This window comes from Schistocerca piceifrons, chromosome 2 (genome assembly GCF_021461385.2).
Source record: "Schistocerca piceifrons isolate TAMUIC-IGC-003096 chromosome 2, iqSchPice1.1, whole genome shotgun sequence".
Classification (NCBI taxonomy): Eukaryota; Metazoa; Arthropoda; class Insecta; order Orthoptera; family Acrididae; genus Schistocerca; species Schistocerca piceifrons.
Window position 1 is genome coordinate 949,080,845 of NC_060139.1, and position 16,488 is coordinate 949,097,332.

A 16,488-nucleotide genomic window follows, 5' to 3' on the forward strand; every position below is an offset into this window, starting at 1 on the left:
TGTTGCAAGGTGCTCGATATTCTGATACAGCCATTGGGAAAGATGGATGATATACAACACGTACAAGTATCAGGAAGTTACAGTAAGATTGGAAGATCAAGACGAAGTGTTCGGATTAAAAAGCGTGTGAGACAGGAATGTAGTCTTTTGCCCGTACCAATCGCTCTCCCTACTGAAGAAGCAATGTCTGAAATAACAGATTCAAGACTGGGTTTAAAATTCAGGATGAAAGGATATCAATAATAAGATTCGCTGATGAGTTTGCTTTCCGCAGTGAAAGTGAAGAAGAATTAGAGGATCTGTTGAATGGAATGAACAGTCTGATGAGTACAGAATGTGGATTGAGAGTAAACCGGAAAAAGACGCAAGTAACGAGGGAGTAGCAGAAATGAGAACAGTGAGAGACTTAACATTAATGTTTGTGGTCACGATGTTGAAGTTGAGGAATTCTGCTGCGTTAGAACCAAAATAACCCAGACGGACGAAGCAAGGAGGATATAAAGAGCAGATTAGCACAGGAAAAGTCATCGTACCCGGCCAAAGACGTTTTCTGGTACCAAATACACAACCTAATTCGAGGAAGATATTCTGAGAATGTACATTTGGGGAACACCCTTGTATGGTAGCGACTGAGGAAAAACCGGAACAGAAGAGAATCGAAGCATTTGAGATGTGGTGCTACGGAAGAACTTTGAAAATCAGACGGACTGATAAGCTTTTGTCCACGAATCAGCATGGTTTTTGGAAGCATCGCTAGTGCGAAAGTCCACCTGCCCTTTTCTCTGCGAACCATGGATGAAGGGCCACAGGCTGATTTCATATTTCTAGAATTACTGAAAGCATTTGACACGGTGCTCTTTTGCAGGCTGTTAACGAAGGTAAGATCATATGAAGTACGTTCACAGTGAGTGAGTCGAAGACTTCTCAAGTAATAGAACCCAGTATGTTGTCCTTTAGTGTCCAGCAGAGACAAGGGTTTCGTCAGCAGTGCCCAAGGGAAGTGTGGCAGGACTGCTATTGTTCTCAATATACAAACACTATATGACCAAAAGTATCCGGACACCCCCAAGAAAATACGTTTTTCATACTAGGTCCATTGTGCTGCCAGGTACTCCATATTAGCGACCGCAGTAGTCATTAGACATCGCGAGAGAGCAGAATGGGCCGCTCCGCGTAACTCACGGAGTTCGAACGTGGTCAGGTGATTGGGTGTCACTTGTGTCATACGTCTGTAAGCGAGATTTCCACGTTCCTAAACATCCCTAGGTCCACTGTTTCCGATGTGATAGTGAAGTCGAAGCGTGAAAGGACACGTACAGCACAAAAGCGTACAGGCCGACCTCATCTGTTGACTGACAGAGTAGAGACCGCCGACAGTTGAAGAGGGTCGTAATGTGTAATAGGCAGATATCTACCCAGACCATCACAAAGGAATTCAAATGGTTCAAATGGCTCTGAGCACTATGGGACTCAACTGTTGTGGTCATAAGTCCCCTAGAACTTAGAACTACTTAAACCTAACTAACCTAAGGACAGCACACAACACCCAGCCATTACGAGGCAGAGAAAATCCCTGACCCCGCCGGGAATCGAACCCGGGAACCCGGGCGTGGGAAGCGAGAACGCTACCGCACGACCACGAGATGCGGGCCAAAGGAATTCCAAACTGCGGCAGGATCCACTGAAAGTTCTATGACAGTTAGGCGGGAGCTCAGAAAACTGGATTTCATGGTCGAGCTGCTGCTCGTAAGCCACACATCACGCCAGTAAATGCCAAACAACTCCTCGCTTGGTGTAAGGAGCGTAAACATTGGACGATTGAACAGCGGAAAAACATTGTGTGAAGTGAAAAATCACGGTATACAATGTAGCGATCCGATGGCATGTTGTGGGTATGGCGAATACCCGCTGATCGTCATCTGCCAGAGTGTTTAGTGACAACAGCAAAATTCGGAGGCGGTGGTGTCAACGTGTGGTCGTGTTTCTCATGGAGGGGGCTTGCACTGCTTGTTGTTTTGCGTTGCACTAAAAAAATTGGTGTTTTAAGCAAATTCTTGCTTCCCACTGTTGGAGAGCAATTCGGGGATGGCGACTGCATTTTGCAACAGGATCGAGCACCTGTTCATAATGCACGGCCTGTGACGGAGTGGTTATACGACAATAACATCCCTGTAATGGACTAGGCTGCATAGAGTCTTGATCTGAACCCTATAGAACACTTTTGGAAAGTTTTGGAATGCCAACTTCATGCCAGGCCTCACCGACCAACATCGATATCTCTCCTCAGTGCAGCACTCCGTGAAGAATGGGCTGCCAACCCAAGAAACCTTGAGCGTATAGTTGCGAGAATGGAAGCTGTCATCAAGGCTAAAGTGTGGGCCAACTCCATATTGAATTTGAGCATTACCGATGGAGGGCGCCACGAACTTGTAAGTCATTTTCAGCCAGGTGTCCGGATACTTTTGATGACATAGTGTGAATGATTTGGTGGACAGGGTTGGGCAGCAATCTGCAGTTGTTTGCAGATGATGCTGTGGTGTGCGGTAAGGTATCAAAGATGAGTTACTGAAGATAAAATTTCTAGTTGTTAGGATGAATGACAGCTACCTCAAATGCGGAAAACTGTAAGTTAATGCGGAAGGGTAGGAAGAACAAACCGATAATGTTCGGATGCAGTATTAATAGTGTTCTGCTTGACACAGTGTAGTCGTTTAAATATTTGGGCGTAACGTCGCAAAGCGATATGAAATGGAACGAACAGGTGGGAACTGTGGTAGGGAAGGAGGCTTCCTGGAAGAATTTTAGGAACATGTGGTTCCATATGTAAAGGAGATCGCATATAGGACGCTGATGGGGACATATTCTTGAGTAATGCTCTAGTGTTTGGTATCCGTACCAGGTCGGATTGAAGGAAGACGTTAAATCAATTCAGGGGCGGACTGCTAGAATTATTAACTGTAGATTCGAACAAGACGTAAGCGTTACGGAGATGCTTCGCGAACTCAAATGGGAATGCATGGAGGGAACGCGACGTTCTTTTCGAAGATCACTATTAAGAAAATTTAGAGAACTGGCTTTTGAAGCTGACTGCTGAACGATTCTAGTGTCTCCAGTAATCGTTGTAGGAAAAGACCGTGAAGATGATTCGAGAAATTAGGGGTCATGAGAAGGCATATAGACAGTCGTTTTCCTCCCTCTGTTTGCGAGTGGTACAGGGGAGGAAATTAGTAGTGGTACGTTGTACCCTCCACCACCCAACGTAAGGTGGCTTGTGGAGTATCTACGTCTATGTAGTTGTAGATACAGATGTAGGCAATAAATGAAGAAGTATTCCGCAGAGTCGGCGAAGAAAGGAACGTATGGGAAACACTGGCAAGAAGAAGGGACATGATTATAAGACATCTGTGAGAACGTCAGGGAATAACTTGCATGTTACTAGAGGGAGCTGTAGAGAGTAAAAATTCTAGCAAAAGGCAGATACTGGAATATGTCCAATAAATACTTGTAACTGAGGAAGGAGGGAGCAAGTGCTACTCTGAGATGGAAAGGTTGGGGCAGGATTTCGTGACGGGCCCATCAAACCTGTCAGAAGACTAATGAAAAAAAAAATCTATCCTGTTATTCCACGGCCCCCATGATTACTCTGCAAGGTTTCTTGACTGCCAAGGAATTTTGACCATTTTGGGTAATCAGATGCATCCCACTATACAATGTTTGTTCCCCAATGGTGGTGCTGTGTTGCAAGACGACACGACCTCTGTTCACTCAGCTCGCGCCGTCCATGACTGGTTTTGTGAGCACGACAATGAATTTTCTTGTCTGCAATGGGAACTGCAGTCACCAGACGTCAGTGTTACTGAGCCTTTGTGCTTTACTTTGGAGAGTAATGTGAATGGACACTATCCACCTCCATCACCACTACCTGAATTCTCCACTATTTTGCGGGGAGAGTGGTCGAAGTTTCCATCTAAAACCGTACAGGACCTGCATTTATCCATTGAGAGACATCCGAAAGCTGTTTCGAACAGCAGCTGTTTTCCTAAGCCGTGTTAGGCATGGTGATGTGTTCTTAGTATAGACTCGAATGCCACACTAATCCATTGACTAAGTGTCGCTGTTTATATACCCGCATTGGAGTCGCGCCATTTTGCATATACGCTAAAAAAATTGTCTAAGACGGAAACTTTTTGCTCGCCCCTTGTATTATAGAAGACCTGAGTGACATATTGCCGGCCGCGGTGGTCTAGCGGTTCTAGGCGCTCAGTCCGGAACCGCGAGACTGCTACGGTCGCATGTTCGAATCCTGCCTCGGGCATGGATGTGTGTGGTGTCCTTAGGTTAGTTAGGTTTAAGTAGTTCTAAGTTCTAGGGGACTGATGACCACAGATGTTAAGTCCCATAGTGCTCAGAGCCATTTGAACCATTTTTTTTGAGTAACATGTTGTGGGTGTCAGTGGCTGGTGAATGACGATAATGATGAGAATCTGAGAAAATGATTTGTACATAACAATCACGATCTTGGTCAGCTCTCGCGGAAGGTTTACCATCCGCCATTTCGGCTGCAGATATTAACCACTGTACTTCATGACGTTTTAGCGGCGCTTTGAGTGGTCCCGAAAACTAATGGATCATTAATGACTACGTCTTGTTTTTGCACGTGTTGTCTGATATATATCTTCTATAGATTCATCTACAGGAACTGCTTTCGATCCGAAATTTCCGTAAACGGACTATTTATGTGCTGTCAAGAGTCACGGTAAACAACATTGGTAAGAGATGTGGAATGCGCCACAACAAACGAAAGGTGGATATTGTGTAACATGTCCGCAGCTCGTGGTGTAGTGATGCCGGCACGGTTGCTGATCGTGTTCGGTCAGAGGGTTAGCTACTCTCTGTAATAAAAAACTGAGTGAACGGAGCAACGAAGAACGTGAACGGCCGTCATCCGACGTCCGCCCCGAACAAATTCAACGAACAATATACAACAAAAGTAGAAAAACATAGCTAGCGTTGCTATCTTTGGATTACGGGGTCCCGGGTTCGATTCCCTGTAGTGTTGGGTGGGGATTTTTTTTTCTGCCCGTGAACTGAGCATTTGTGTTTTCCTCATCATTTCATCATCAACCTCATCATTCGTAAAGTGGCTAGACTGGACTGCGAAAAAATTGGGACTTTGTACAGGCGCTGATGACCGCGCAGTTGAGCGCTCCACAAACCTAACATCACTGTGTGATATAAGAACCTCAGATTCCTACAAGGCTCTGGTTTACGAAGACACATTTAGACCGATCAATCACTTCCACTCCGCTTTAATCGCCGCTCTTTTCCTCTACATCTACGTAGAATCAACATTTACAGTTGTCATGCTTGTGAGTGTGATTCTGAGTTAGAAAGCAATGTAAACGACGTCTTGTTTTCGTGACCCAAATATGATACTGAAACTTGAAGACAAGTGCTGAGTATCGATTAACACTTCACTCAGTTCGCTTTTTTTTTTATTACTAAAGACATTCGCCTCCATAAAGTAATTTTTAATTTTCTTAAAAGTACATGGAAAAACCTTTGGTTCTTAACGGTATTCACTTTTCATTCCCCTGTATCGCTTACAATCAAATTTAGCAACAGTGTGAACAGATAACACAGAAATGTCTAACGTCTGATATACATGGTATTCCTTAAAATTGTGCTGCGGAAAAGATTATGACTTCTTGAGATTTCAATGCTGTAAATATGCAGGCCGGCTGGGGTGGCCGAGCGGTTCTAGGTGCTACAGTCTGGAATCGCGCGACCGCTACGGTCGCAAGTTCGAGTCGTGCCTCGGGCACGGATGTGTGTGATGTCCTTAGGTTAGTTAGGTTTAAGTAGGTCTAAGTTCCAGGGGACTGATGATCTCACAAGTTAAGTCACATAGTGCTCAGAGCCATTTTGTAAATATTCATTTGTGTATTTTTTCCGTACAACTGAGTATTCAGTGTCAACACTGGAGGCCAAATAAAATAGACTGGAAAGTTCTGTCGTTCGTCAAAACACGTATGTTTCTGCAGTGTTCACTCACTTTTAAAGCATGCCCGCATCTCGTGGTCGTGCGGTAGCGTTCTCGCTTCCCACGCCCGGGTTCCCGGGTTCGATTCCCGGCGGGGTCAGGGATTTTCTCTGCCTCGTGATGGCTGGGTGTTGTGTGCTGTCCTTAGGTTAGTTAGGTTTAAGTAGTTCTAAGTTCTAGGGGACTGATGACCATAGATGTTAAGTCCCATAGTGCTCAGAGCCATTTGAACCATTTGAACTTTTAAAGCATGGTGTACCGTTTTTCAAGTAAAGTTACGGCAGCGGAAGTATAAGCAATGAAGTTGAAATTTTATCCGTTTCATTTCCAAGATTATAAATTTATTCTCTTGTGTTTCTGTATTGGTGTTTCAGCGGTTGCAAAGAAAGTTAAAGCGCTTTTCTTCCAATACGAGGCGTGTTCAATAAGTAACGGTATTTTTGTAATTTCGCGACTTGTAATGGTCCGGTTGGCGATTCGTACGATCTTTTCATTGCCGTGTTTGTAAACATGTCTTAAAAATATATGTACAGTGTTATTCTTCGACACTGTCAATGGGGAGATACGCGATCTACTGATGTAAAACACGCTGGATAAAAATCCTACGTCAAGGTCAGAAATTTTCTTTATTGATTACCAGTTTCGGTTCTTTGACGAGCTGTCCTCACATCTAAAATGCAAAATTGTAGATGGTTGTGTAAGCTGACACCGTTAATAAGGTAGATGACTGCTAACAGACATGCATTTCCTTCTTTTCCTTGTCGCGTTACTAATATCTGCTAACTTGTTTATATCCAGTCACGGGCGATGGAACTATCATTGCTTTTTGGAAATTTGTGGGAAGGTCTTAAGGGACCAAATTGCAGAGGTCATCGGTTCCTAAGCCTACTCACTACTTATTCTAACTTAAACTGACTTACACTAAGGACAACACACACACCCATGCTCGAGGGAGGACTCGAACCTCCGACGGGGGCAGCCGCGCGAACCGTTTCAAGACGCCCTAGACCGAGCGGGTACCCCGCGGGGCTTATGATTGCTGTGTATCGTTTGTACAGCTGTGTAGCAATATGGGCACTATAACAATGTTTCGTTAGTGATTAACGTTGTCAGTTTTCATAACCAACTACGATTTTTCATTTTAGAGATGAACATGGCTCGTCAGTGACCGAAACTGGTAATCAATAAAGAAAAATTGGGTTTTTATGTACAATGTTAGGCATATCGGATATAGGTCTGTTGTTGGCTGTCAAAATAGGTTACGTGCGTTTTCGTAGTATCGGCGATTATCTGTTTCGTATAAAATTGGATCAGAGATTTGTCTTAAATTCTGATATAAGATCTAAATAAATTGCAATAAAGTTTTTAAAATGTTAAGTATTGCTTTTGGTGATTGTGCTGTGAGTAAAACAAAGAGTTTACGATTGGTATAAGAGTGTGGCAAAAGGCCATGAAAACGCTGAAGATGACGAGTGTCGTAGACTCCCAAGCACATCAGCGAACTGTGAAATCGAGGAAAAAGTAAAAGAAATGATTATGAATGATCACCGAACCACAATCACAGAAGTTATCCATGACGTTGGCATATCAGTTGGCGCATGCCATGAAGTTGCAGGAAGGTCGACAAGAGCTTTCAAATGTCAGGATAAACTTTACTGTCATACAATGAAGGTTTTCACGACCGGATGGTACTGTTGTTGATAATTCTTCCGGGTTATATGGCCGTGGTCCATGGAACGTTTCGTCCAATACTACGTTGGACGTCCTCAGAGGTATGGCTGGTCCTGCTGAGTCCTGCCGGCTGACGAGTCGGGCGTCGGAGAGCAGCCTAAATACCGAGGAAAGTGGGCGTGGTCTAGCTTGCACATAGTAGCAGAGAGAAAGCTAGTCAAAGATAAAATGTAACTATCGATAATAGTCCGTCATAGATAAAAATCACTTATCGATTGTGTAACGCCACTGTCCATACCTCTGAGGATGTCCAACGTAGTTAGTATTGGACGAAACTTCAGGAATAGAAGAATTCCATGGACCACGGCCATATAACCCGGAAGAATTATCAACAACAAACTTTACTGTGTTCTTCCGATAATAAAGGCATACTGTAACATGGATTCTTGCCGAAAGTTCGGACGATCAATGTGGAGAACTACTCTCGTTAAACGTCGTTAACGTGAAATAATCTGAAAAATCCCTGATTTGTGCCGAAAGAATTCGTTCCTTTTTGCACCACAATAAAACGCCATCTTACGTTTCGTTGCTTGATCGTGAGTTTTTGGCCAAAATAAAGTTGTAACGGTTCGCAGCCTCTGTATTCGTTTAAAATGTTCCAATGTGACTCTTTCCTATTCCAAAAAAAAAAAAAAAAAGAGGGGGGGGGGACCTTAAATGGACGCCATTTTACGAGCACCGATGAGATCAAAAACTCAGAGACGAAAGCTATCGGACAGATCAAGTTTCAGAAGTGTTTCGGGGTGTTCAAAAATGACGTGAATTTCTTAATAATTTTGATTATCTGTTTACATCAATGTTTTACCGTCAGAACCGTCTTCGTCACGCACTTATGCCAGCGCTTTGCTCAATTAAATTTACCTGACTAGCGTAAGACAAACGCTGAAGTGGTTGCAATTAAGCTTATTAACGATTCGCGAGTCTTATTGAAGATGCATTTCACGATTACTGAATTTCCACATTAGTATCAATTATCGAACAAACATTAAGGGCTAAATTACGACCACTTCAATAAGGATTATTTCCAATAGAACCGCAATCCCTAACGCAAATCCTCTTAAATATGAAAATCACGTTAATACTCTATTTCACGCCGACGCTTGCGTGTGCCATCCTTTCTCTTTTAAGGAGTGCTTTTACGGCCTATTAAAATGAGACTCCCTGTGCTTCCGCCCCAAACTGCAATTCTTCCTACAAATCCCCTGACCGTAATTTGAATAAAACACGCGAGAACGTTTCTACGGCTGTGCCCTCTCCCGGGCTACGTGCGAGGCATCTAGCAGGATTTCTCAGAACCAACTCCTGCTAGCGCTGCCGCTTCAGCCCTCTGCCGGCGAATCGTCAAACTACGTCGGCTGCGCGGGAACGACCATGTCCATGTATTCCGTCCACCTACCGATTCTGCAACGTATCCTTGTTGTTATACAAGTTTGTTGTATCTCAAAGTTAGCCTACTTACATAATGAAGTTGTACACTGTGTCAGGTATTTTCTTTTCCCTCTATTTTGACAAAAAATTAGTGATGTCAGGCAGATTTGTTTTAATTTTTAGCCGGCCGCGGTGGTCTACGCCGGCACGGTAGCTCAGCTTGTTCGGACAGAGGGTTACGTACCCTCTGTAATAAAAAAAACTGAGTTAATCGATCATCAAAGAACTTAATCGGATGTCTTACGACGTCCATCCCGATCAGATACAACGAACAAACGCGGACAAAATGAGAATTAAAAAAAAAAAAAAAAAAAGCGGTTCTAGGCGCGCAGTCCGGAACCGCGCGACTGCTACGGTTGCAGGTTCGAATCCTGCCTCGGGCATGGATGTGTGTGATGTCCTTAGGTTAGTTATGTTTAAGTAGTTCTAAGTTCTAGGGGACTGATGACCAGAGTAGTTAAGTCCCATAGTGCTCAGAGCCATTTCATTTTTAATTTTCGATATCGGTGGAAAACTGAGGACACCGCGTTCAGTTCACAAATTTTTAAAACTCTTATAAATTAGTAAAGTAGCTTTTTGCGAATTAGGAACTTACGATGGCAGAATTTTAGTCGACCTAAGTTTACTCTTCTGTTCGACTACCTGTAGGAACAAACACATTATTGCAGCAAGCAACAGCGACGAATTTATTTATTTATTTATTTATTTTTAATTTCAGTGATTCCGTCAACCGTAAATGTGGTGAAAAACTGGGAGTAATCGCCACGAAATGACTTATAGCTCAGTGCAAATTTTTTAAGTTACAGTTGCAACAGCTGATTAATTTCACAATTTAAAAAGGCTTTCCTGTCACACTGAAGCGTTATATATTTTGACATCCCAGTTCTACTTTCACCTTTAAGATTCTTGAAGCTCTAGCTTTTCTTATATCAGAGAAGAAGATGATTATCAGATGCAAAAAGTCTGTTGCAACTTCGTTAACAGGTTGGGTTAAAGATAGTCGCATGAATAGGTTATTGTTGTAAGCCTAGTGCAATACATGATCCAAAAATTTGTTCAGCATTTAGTGCTGACTCAGCTAACATAATAGAAGATGTATTCCTCTGGCATATCAGTAAGGCGCAGACTTCGTACTACTTTGCGTCATATTTTGGTTATATATGCAGAATGAGGCGACGGATGAAAATCTGTACCAAGGCCAGGATTCGAATCCATCCTTGGTACAAATTTTTGTTCTTTGCTTTAGTCTGCATACGTACTTGTACTGAGATACCTCACCCATACGTTAACGTTAACTGCTTCACGAAAAGGAGTCTGTGCAATTTGCGTTGCAAGTATAGAGTTGTGGCTAAGCGATCACCTAAATGTGATAAAGTCCTTCAAAATAAAACACGTGCTCGTTTTTATCATACGCTTATGCCAGCAAAGTGCTGAAATAAGAGTGTCATATCTAAGGAGGGCCGTTTTTACAGGGGAAACAGTGATGTAAACGAGTAATCAAAAGTATTAAAAAATTCCCATTACTTTTTTGAAAACTCTGAAACACTTACCCATCTTGATATCTGAGACCTGAAAAGGACTCAATAACCATATAGTTTCATTTAATTCTGATGATTACGAAAATGAATCTAATGTATATAACGCACAAAATTTAGAAACCACAATGCCCTGAGCTAATGATACGTATCTCTGAAAGCTTTTGGCTGTTTGTGTTATGAAGACAGGTAGTTTTCGCTCTGAAGGAAATGACTCATTGCAATTTTAAGGCAGCTGGAATCGTACATAATTCAACGATTAAAATTGTATCAAATGTTTTAGACCGGCATATGATGCCGCGTCTCCTACATAGAATGATCCGCTGTACATTCCTTCCCATTGAATATATTTAGATGAAAGACTTGGTTCAGGGTAGTGACTTTTATTTTGTTCGTGCTTTAGCCTATAAATTATAAATAGTTTTCCGCAATACGTCAAATAAAGATTTATGCTGAGTCGAGAGGAAAAATTTACCTGGGAAAGAAGAATGGACATTTGAATATTCATCTTTCTTACACGGACATTTAATTTTTGTCTAATTAAATCATGAATCGTCTTAGGGAGATAACACTACTTCTTGTTTAACTTGGCCTTTGGGTTCACGACCGTACAGTCATTCATTATTAAGAATAGTCGGTTCTGAGTATTACCTGCGTACAATGTCATACACACGTTAAGAGCAATACTACCGTAAATCCATGATTTAATTTACAAAAAAAAAAAAAAAAAAAAAAATGTTTGATTCTATAAATTTAGAGTAAAATACATCAGGGGCACTGAGCGCAAAAAATTTCTATTACGTGATTTTACGGCGATAATGGTTGTTTGCTGCCTTTAGATCGCTTTTATGAAAGAATAGGAACTAGACGTATTTCCCGCGATGTAACAGGAAACGAATTTTTACATTTACAAAGCCTGATTTTTGGCTTTTAACTGTGGTTGCAGTGAGTCATACGATTTGCTATGCGCTCGTCGAAATTTATTACACGAGTTTCTTTTTTTAAATTTCGTTATGGAGACGGTAAAATAGGTTAAATAGTGTAAGAAATGGAATCGAAAAGGTATTTTAAGGTATTTTCTTTTTTTGCCAGCATACAAAGATTTTTTAAGCTGTATTGGAGCGACAGCAATCTTCTTAAGCAGTGAAAAAAAAAGAATTTAGTCTAGATGGCAGTAACATTTATTATGGCAGTCTGGCCGTCAGGGCGTGCGGAAGTAAACGGTTTTGTGCAGCGGCAAGCCAACCGCAGCGACCGAGCGGATCTAGGCGCTTCAGTCCAGAACCGTGCTGCTGTTACGGTCGCAGGTTCGAGTCCTGCCTCGGGCATGGATGTGTGTGATGTCTTTAGGTTAGTTAGGTTTAAGTAGTTCTAAGTCTAGGGGACTGATGACCTCAGATGTTAAGTCCCATAGTGCTCAGAGCCATTGTTTGTAGCGGCACGCTTGTTTACTGCGGGGCGCCTATTGTGCCAAAGGGAAGTGTGGACTGAGCTGAAAGTAACAGGAGAGAAAGACTGGTATTTTGTTTTGGCAGGAACACCGTATAGCCTCAGCCCTCGCTATTCGGAAATGAATGACAGAAGACGTAAATTTTCTTGACAAGGAAGTGATAGGTATCAAATGGTTCAATTGGCTCTGAGCACTATGGGACTCAACTGCTGAGGTCATTAGTCCCCTAGAACTTAGAACTAGTTAAACCTAACTAACCTAAGGACATCACAAACATCCATGCCCGAGGCAGGATTCGAACCTGCGACCGTAGCGATCTTGCGGTTCCAGACTGCAGCGCCATTAACCGCACGGCCACTTCGGCCGGCGAAGTGATAGGTATCCAAATTAACAACACGGGGAATTGTGTAAATGCAAAACGTATAAATAACGTAGTTTCTGAACCAATAGTCAGGAATACTGATGGCGTAAAATTTAAACATAATGACGGATCTGTCAGCACAGTCGCAAAACCTTATGCACGTGTGCTAAGCGAGCGTCTGTAGTTTGTTGTTCGAAGTGCCGCGAGCGTCATAGTACAGCTTAGCTTAGGCGGGGAAGTTTATGGTATTAAGGAATATGTGTGACGTCATAACGTCTGGCATGGCAAGTTAAATGGCAGTCGACTAGCTAAAGTAGAATTAGAAAAGCAAATTCCCTCTTATGCTACTGTCTGCGGTCGTCGGGAGTATGTTATGTATCGAAAAATCATCACCGCGCATACTTCATATGTATTTCCACTGAACACTTGAGGAACAATGGAGCCCATAGACGCCTACTGAAACAGGTCAACCGGCAGTCGTGACATATGCTACTCTTCTTTCAGAGTGGACTGACCCCTCGTTAAGGCCTGAAAGTGAGCGAAATGTGAATGGGAACGTCACATAAACTGTTGTCGAGGAGCAAGGGAGCGACCTATGACATCTACATCTACATTTATACTCCGCAAACCACCCAACGGTGTGTGGCGGAGGGTACTTTGAGTATAAATCAGTCAACGAAGTTTGCTGTTAGCGTTACTGATGCCATAAACTATGCGTAAAGTCAGAATGCGCCTACTAGAGCTGTTGATAAAATATCGTAATCAGTGTATTGATACTTTGTCCAAAAAATCGATATATGTCTGAAATATTTTTAAACAAAATCTGTATATTTATAAATGGCTATATCGAGTGCCGATATGTTTACTTCATATTACATTTCTTTCCCTATTTTCCGTAAATATTTGAAACTGTTCTTTTGATCATAAAATGTAGGCTTTCTTTTGATGTTGTAGCAGAACATAATTTTACTTTCACTGTGTGAAGGAGTCTTACTACCTTTTGAGCGTTCACCAACTCCAGTCTCTCTCTTTGACCCTGTGAAGGTCCGCCCCCGGTAGCTGAGTGGCCAGCGCGACAGAATGTCAATCCTCAGGGCCCGGGTTCGATTCCCGGCTGGGGCGGAGATTATCTCCGCTCAGGGACTGGGTGTTGTGTTGTCCTAATCATCATCATTTCATCTCCATCGACGCGCAAGTCGACGAAGTGGCGACAAATCGAAAGACTTGCACCCGGCGAACGGTCTACCCGACGGGAGGCCCTAATTTCACCTTGTGAAGCAGGTATAGGTGGCAGAAAAAAGAAGCCCAACTGCACGGAGGGGTGGCGGTGTGAATTGAATAACAAGACTTCCGACGTGAAGAAACAGAACATCAATAACGTTAAACAATTTTTTTAACGCATGTAATGTGCTATGTCTTCACATCGGCATTCTTCAAAAACAGTTGCTGAGACTGACGAACAAAAATCAAAATGACAGGATTGGTCTTTGCGATGGGCGCAGACGTATGAGTTGAAACACTGACGTAATAGGCGCTCGCTGCTACCCACAGAAACTTCAACGTTTCACTTCACCACGCAATTTTGACACTAAAAGTGATAGCTCGCTGGCGGTTGTAGATATGACGGAACAGGGAAATCGACATGAAGTGTTCCGGCTAAATCCGATATGTGACGAAACCTGGCGACGGAGGCGTTGGGCACCATTTACTGTGCTGTTTCTTAGTAAAGTGCTTATCGCAAAGTGTGAACGTGCATCGTTTTCCTTTCAATTCTTGCTCTACGGGGGATCAGCAGGCTGCTACCTTGTTGGTGTACAGAATATCCAATAACAAATCAATAGCCAGCCCGGGTGGCCGAGCGGTTCTAGGCGCTACAGTCTGGACCACTAGGTCGCAGGTTCGAATCCTGCCTCGGGCATGGATGTGTGTGATGACTTTCGGTTAGTTAGGTTTAAGTAGTTCTAAGTCTAGGGGACTGTTGACCTCAAAAGTTAAGTTCCATAGTGCTCAGAGCCATTTGAACAAATCAATACTTCAATATACAGCTCTAGACCGGCAGTATATTTACATTGTGCATCCGACATTTTTGAAGGCCGCACTTCGACGTTCTTCCATCGATATATCGATACGAAGTTTCAATAATCGAGGGCCAATATTGATATTTTTTTCGATATTTTTCGAAATATCAACATTGCTAGTGTTGTGTACATAGTTTCGCGTAGTCAGCGCGTACACAACTTTCCCAATAGAGCGCGCCCCGCTAAGCACAACAGCGCAGGCGCTGTGCTCGTCCGTCTCCGCACTACGTGATGGCGCTGTCTTAGAGACAGTCCAAATTCTGCTTCCTCCGATCCGCGTATTAAAATGTAACGCAGCCAATGAGATTGCTGCTAACGTAGAACCTTTTCTCCTGGCGGATCACACTCGCGCAGTGATACCTGAACGCGCTAGGTATTATAACGAGTGTACAGACCTCCAATTAGTCAGTCTGCATTAGTCTGCATTTGTCTGTACCAGTCTACATTAGTCTGTACCAGTCTATAGTCAAGTTTCAGTCTGCGCCTAATAAGATTACCATATTCCTGTACATAGCCATGAAGATAAATGTATATACACTTTTGTCAAGTATCAGAGATATGTGAGAATAAGATTAACGTACCAATACCAAAGGAACTTCAGATTGTCAATTGTAAATAGCCTCCAGAACCAAGTTAAGTGATTTTTATGCTTGTTATTATTTTAATAAATGTGTGTGAAAATTAATCAAGTTCTCTTTAATGTTGGTCACCGTCAATCTGCTACTCTAAGCGTGCAAGTGGAATTTCTATCGTCTGACCTAACGGCAGAAGATAAGCACGCCACGATAAGACCACGAGACATATTGCTGACACTCGCCTGCTTCGTTAGAGCGACAAGTCAAATAATCTGATGGTGTGTATACTGAAGGTCTTACAGTACGCACACCACAGCTAGCGCCTACGGAACTGGAAGGGCATATGTAGTTGGAATCTAGCGTTAATGAAAGCAAAGCAGAACTGAAACGCAGTGAAAGTAGCTGTTCTGTGAATGCAGAAAGCAAATGCGCAGAAGAATCTTAGACTGATTGGAGCACTACGCTGGAAAAATAAGTGGGCAATGGATGCAAATTCTTTTACATTGCAACACTCGTCAAAATCTTCATTGTCAAGGCACGAAGCAGCAGAAGAGTCCTGATCAACAGACAAGGCAAGTATGGAAGAACCTGAGAATGAATTGCAAACTCCTTTCTCGAATAGAAAGAAGAAAAAAGCATAAAACAGTGAAGGAGGACGATGAAATTCTGCCAATCTCCGTCTTGCATGTCAAAGAATTCCATGAACTACAACAAACGGCGGGGGAGCAAACAATTGTAACCTGGGCAGACGGACCACCAGAAGTTCCCAGCCTACCCTCGACCGTGTAATAGGAAGCTGTGGTAATCTGACGTCGAGTGACATGGGCGTTGTTGTAAAGGCTTTGTGTAACGCACAGAGAAAACTGAAACTCGAATGAATATGTGAAACACAGGTACACTTTTGTATTAAATGTGACAACGTCGATAGTGAATCTACACTGAAGCGCCAAAGAAACTGGTATAGGCAAACACAGAGTTATGTACACAGGTAGAATACGGCGCTGCGGTCGGCAACGCCAATATAAGACAACAAGTGTCTGGCGTGGTTGTTAGATCTGTTACTGCTGCTGAAATGGCAGGTTATCAAGATTTAAGTGAGTTTGAACGTGGTTTTATAGCCGGTGCACTAGCAATGGGACACAACATCTCCGAGGTAGCGATCAAGTGGGGATTTTCCCGTACGGCCATTTCACGAGTGTACCGTAAATATCACGAATGCGGAAAAAAATCAAATCTCCGACATCGCTGCGGCCAGAAAAAGATCCCGCGAGAACGAGACCAACGTCG

At 42.9% G+C, this 16,488-nt stretch overlaps 1 non-coding gene across 1 annotated transcript; it reads left to right on the top strand.

The window, feature by feature from the left end:
• Nucleotides 1-14,392: 14,392 nt before the first annotated feature.
• Nucleotides 14,393-14,466, top strand: Trnas-gga. Its single transcript has one exon. It is a non-coding gene; the product is annotated as a tRNA-Ser (tRNA).
• Nucleotides 14,467-16,488: the final 2,022 nt, after the last annotated feature.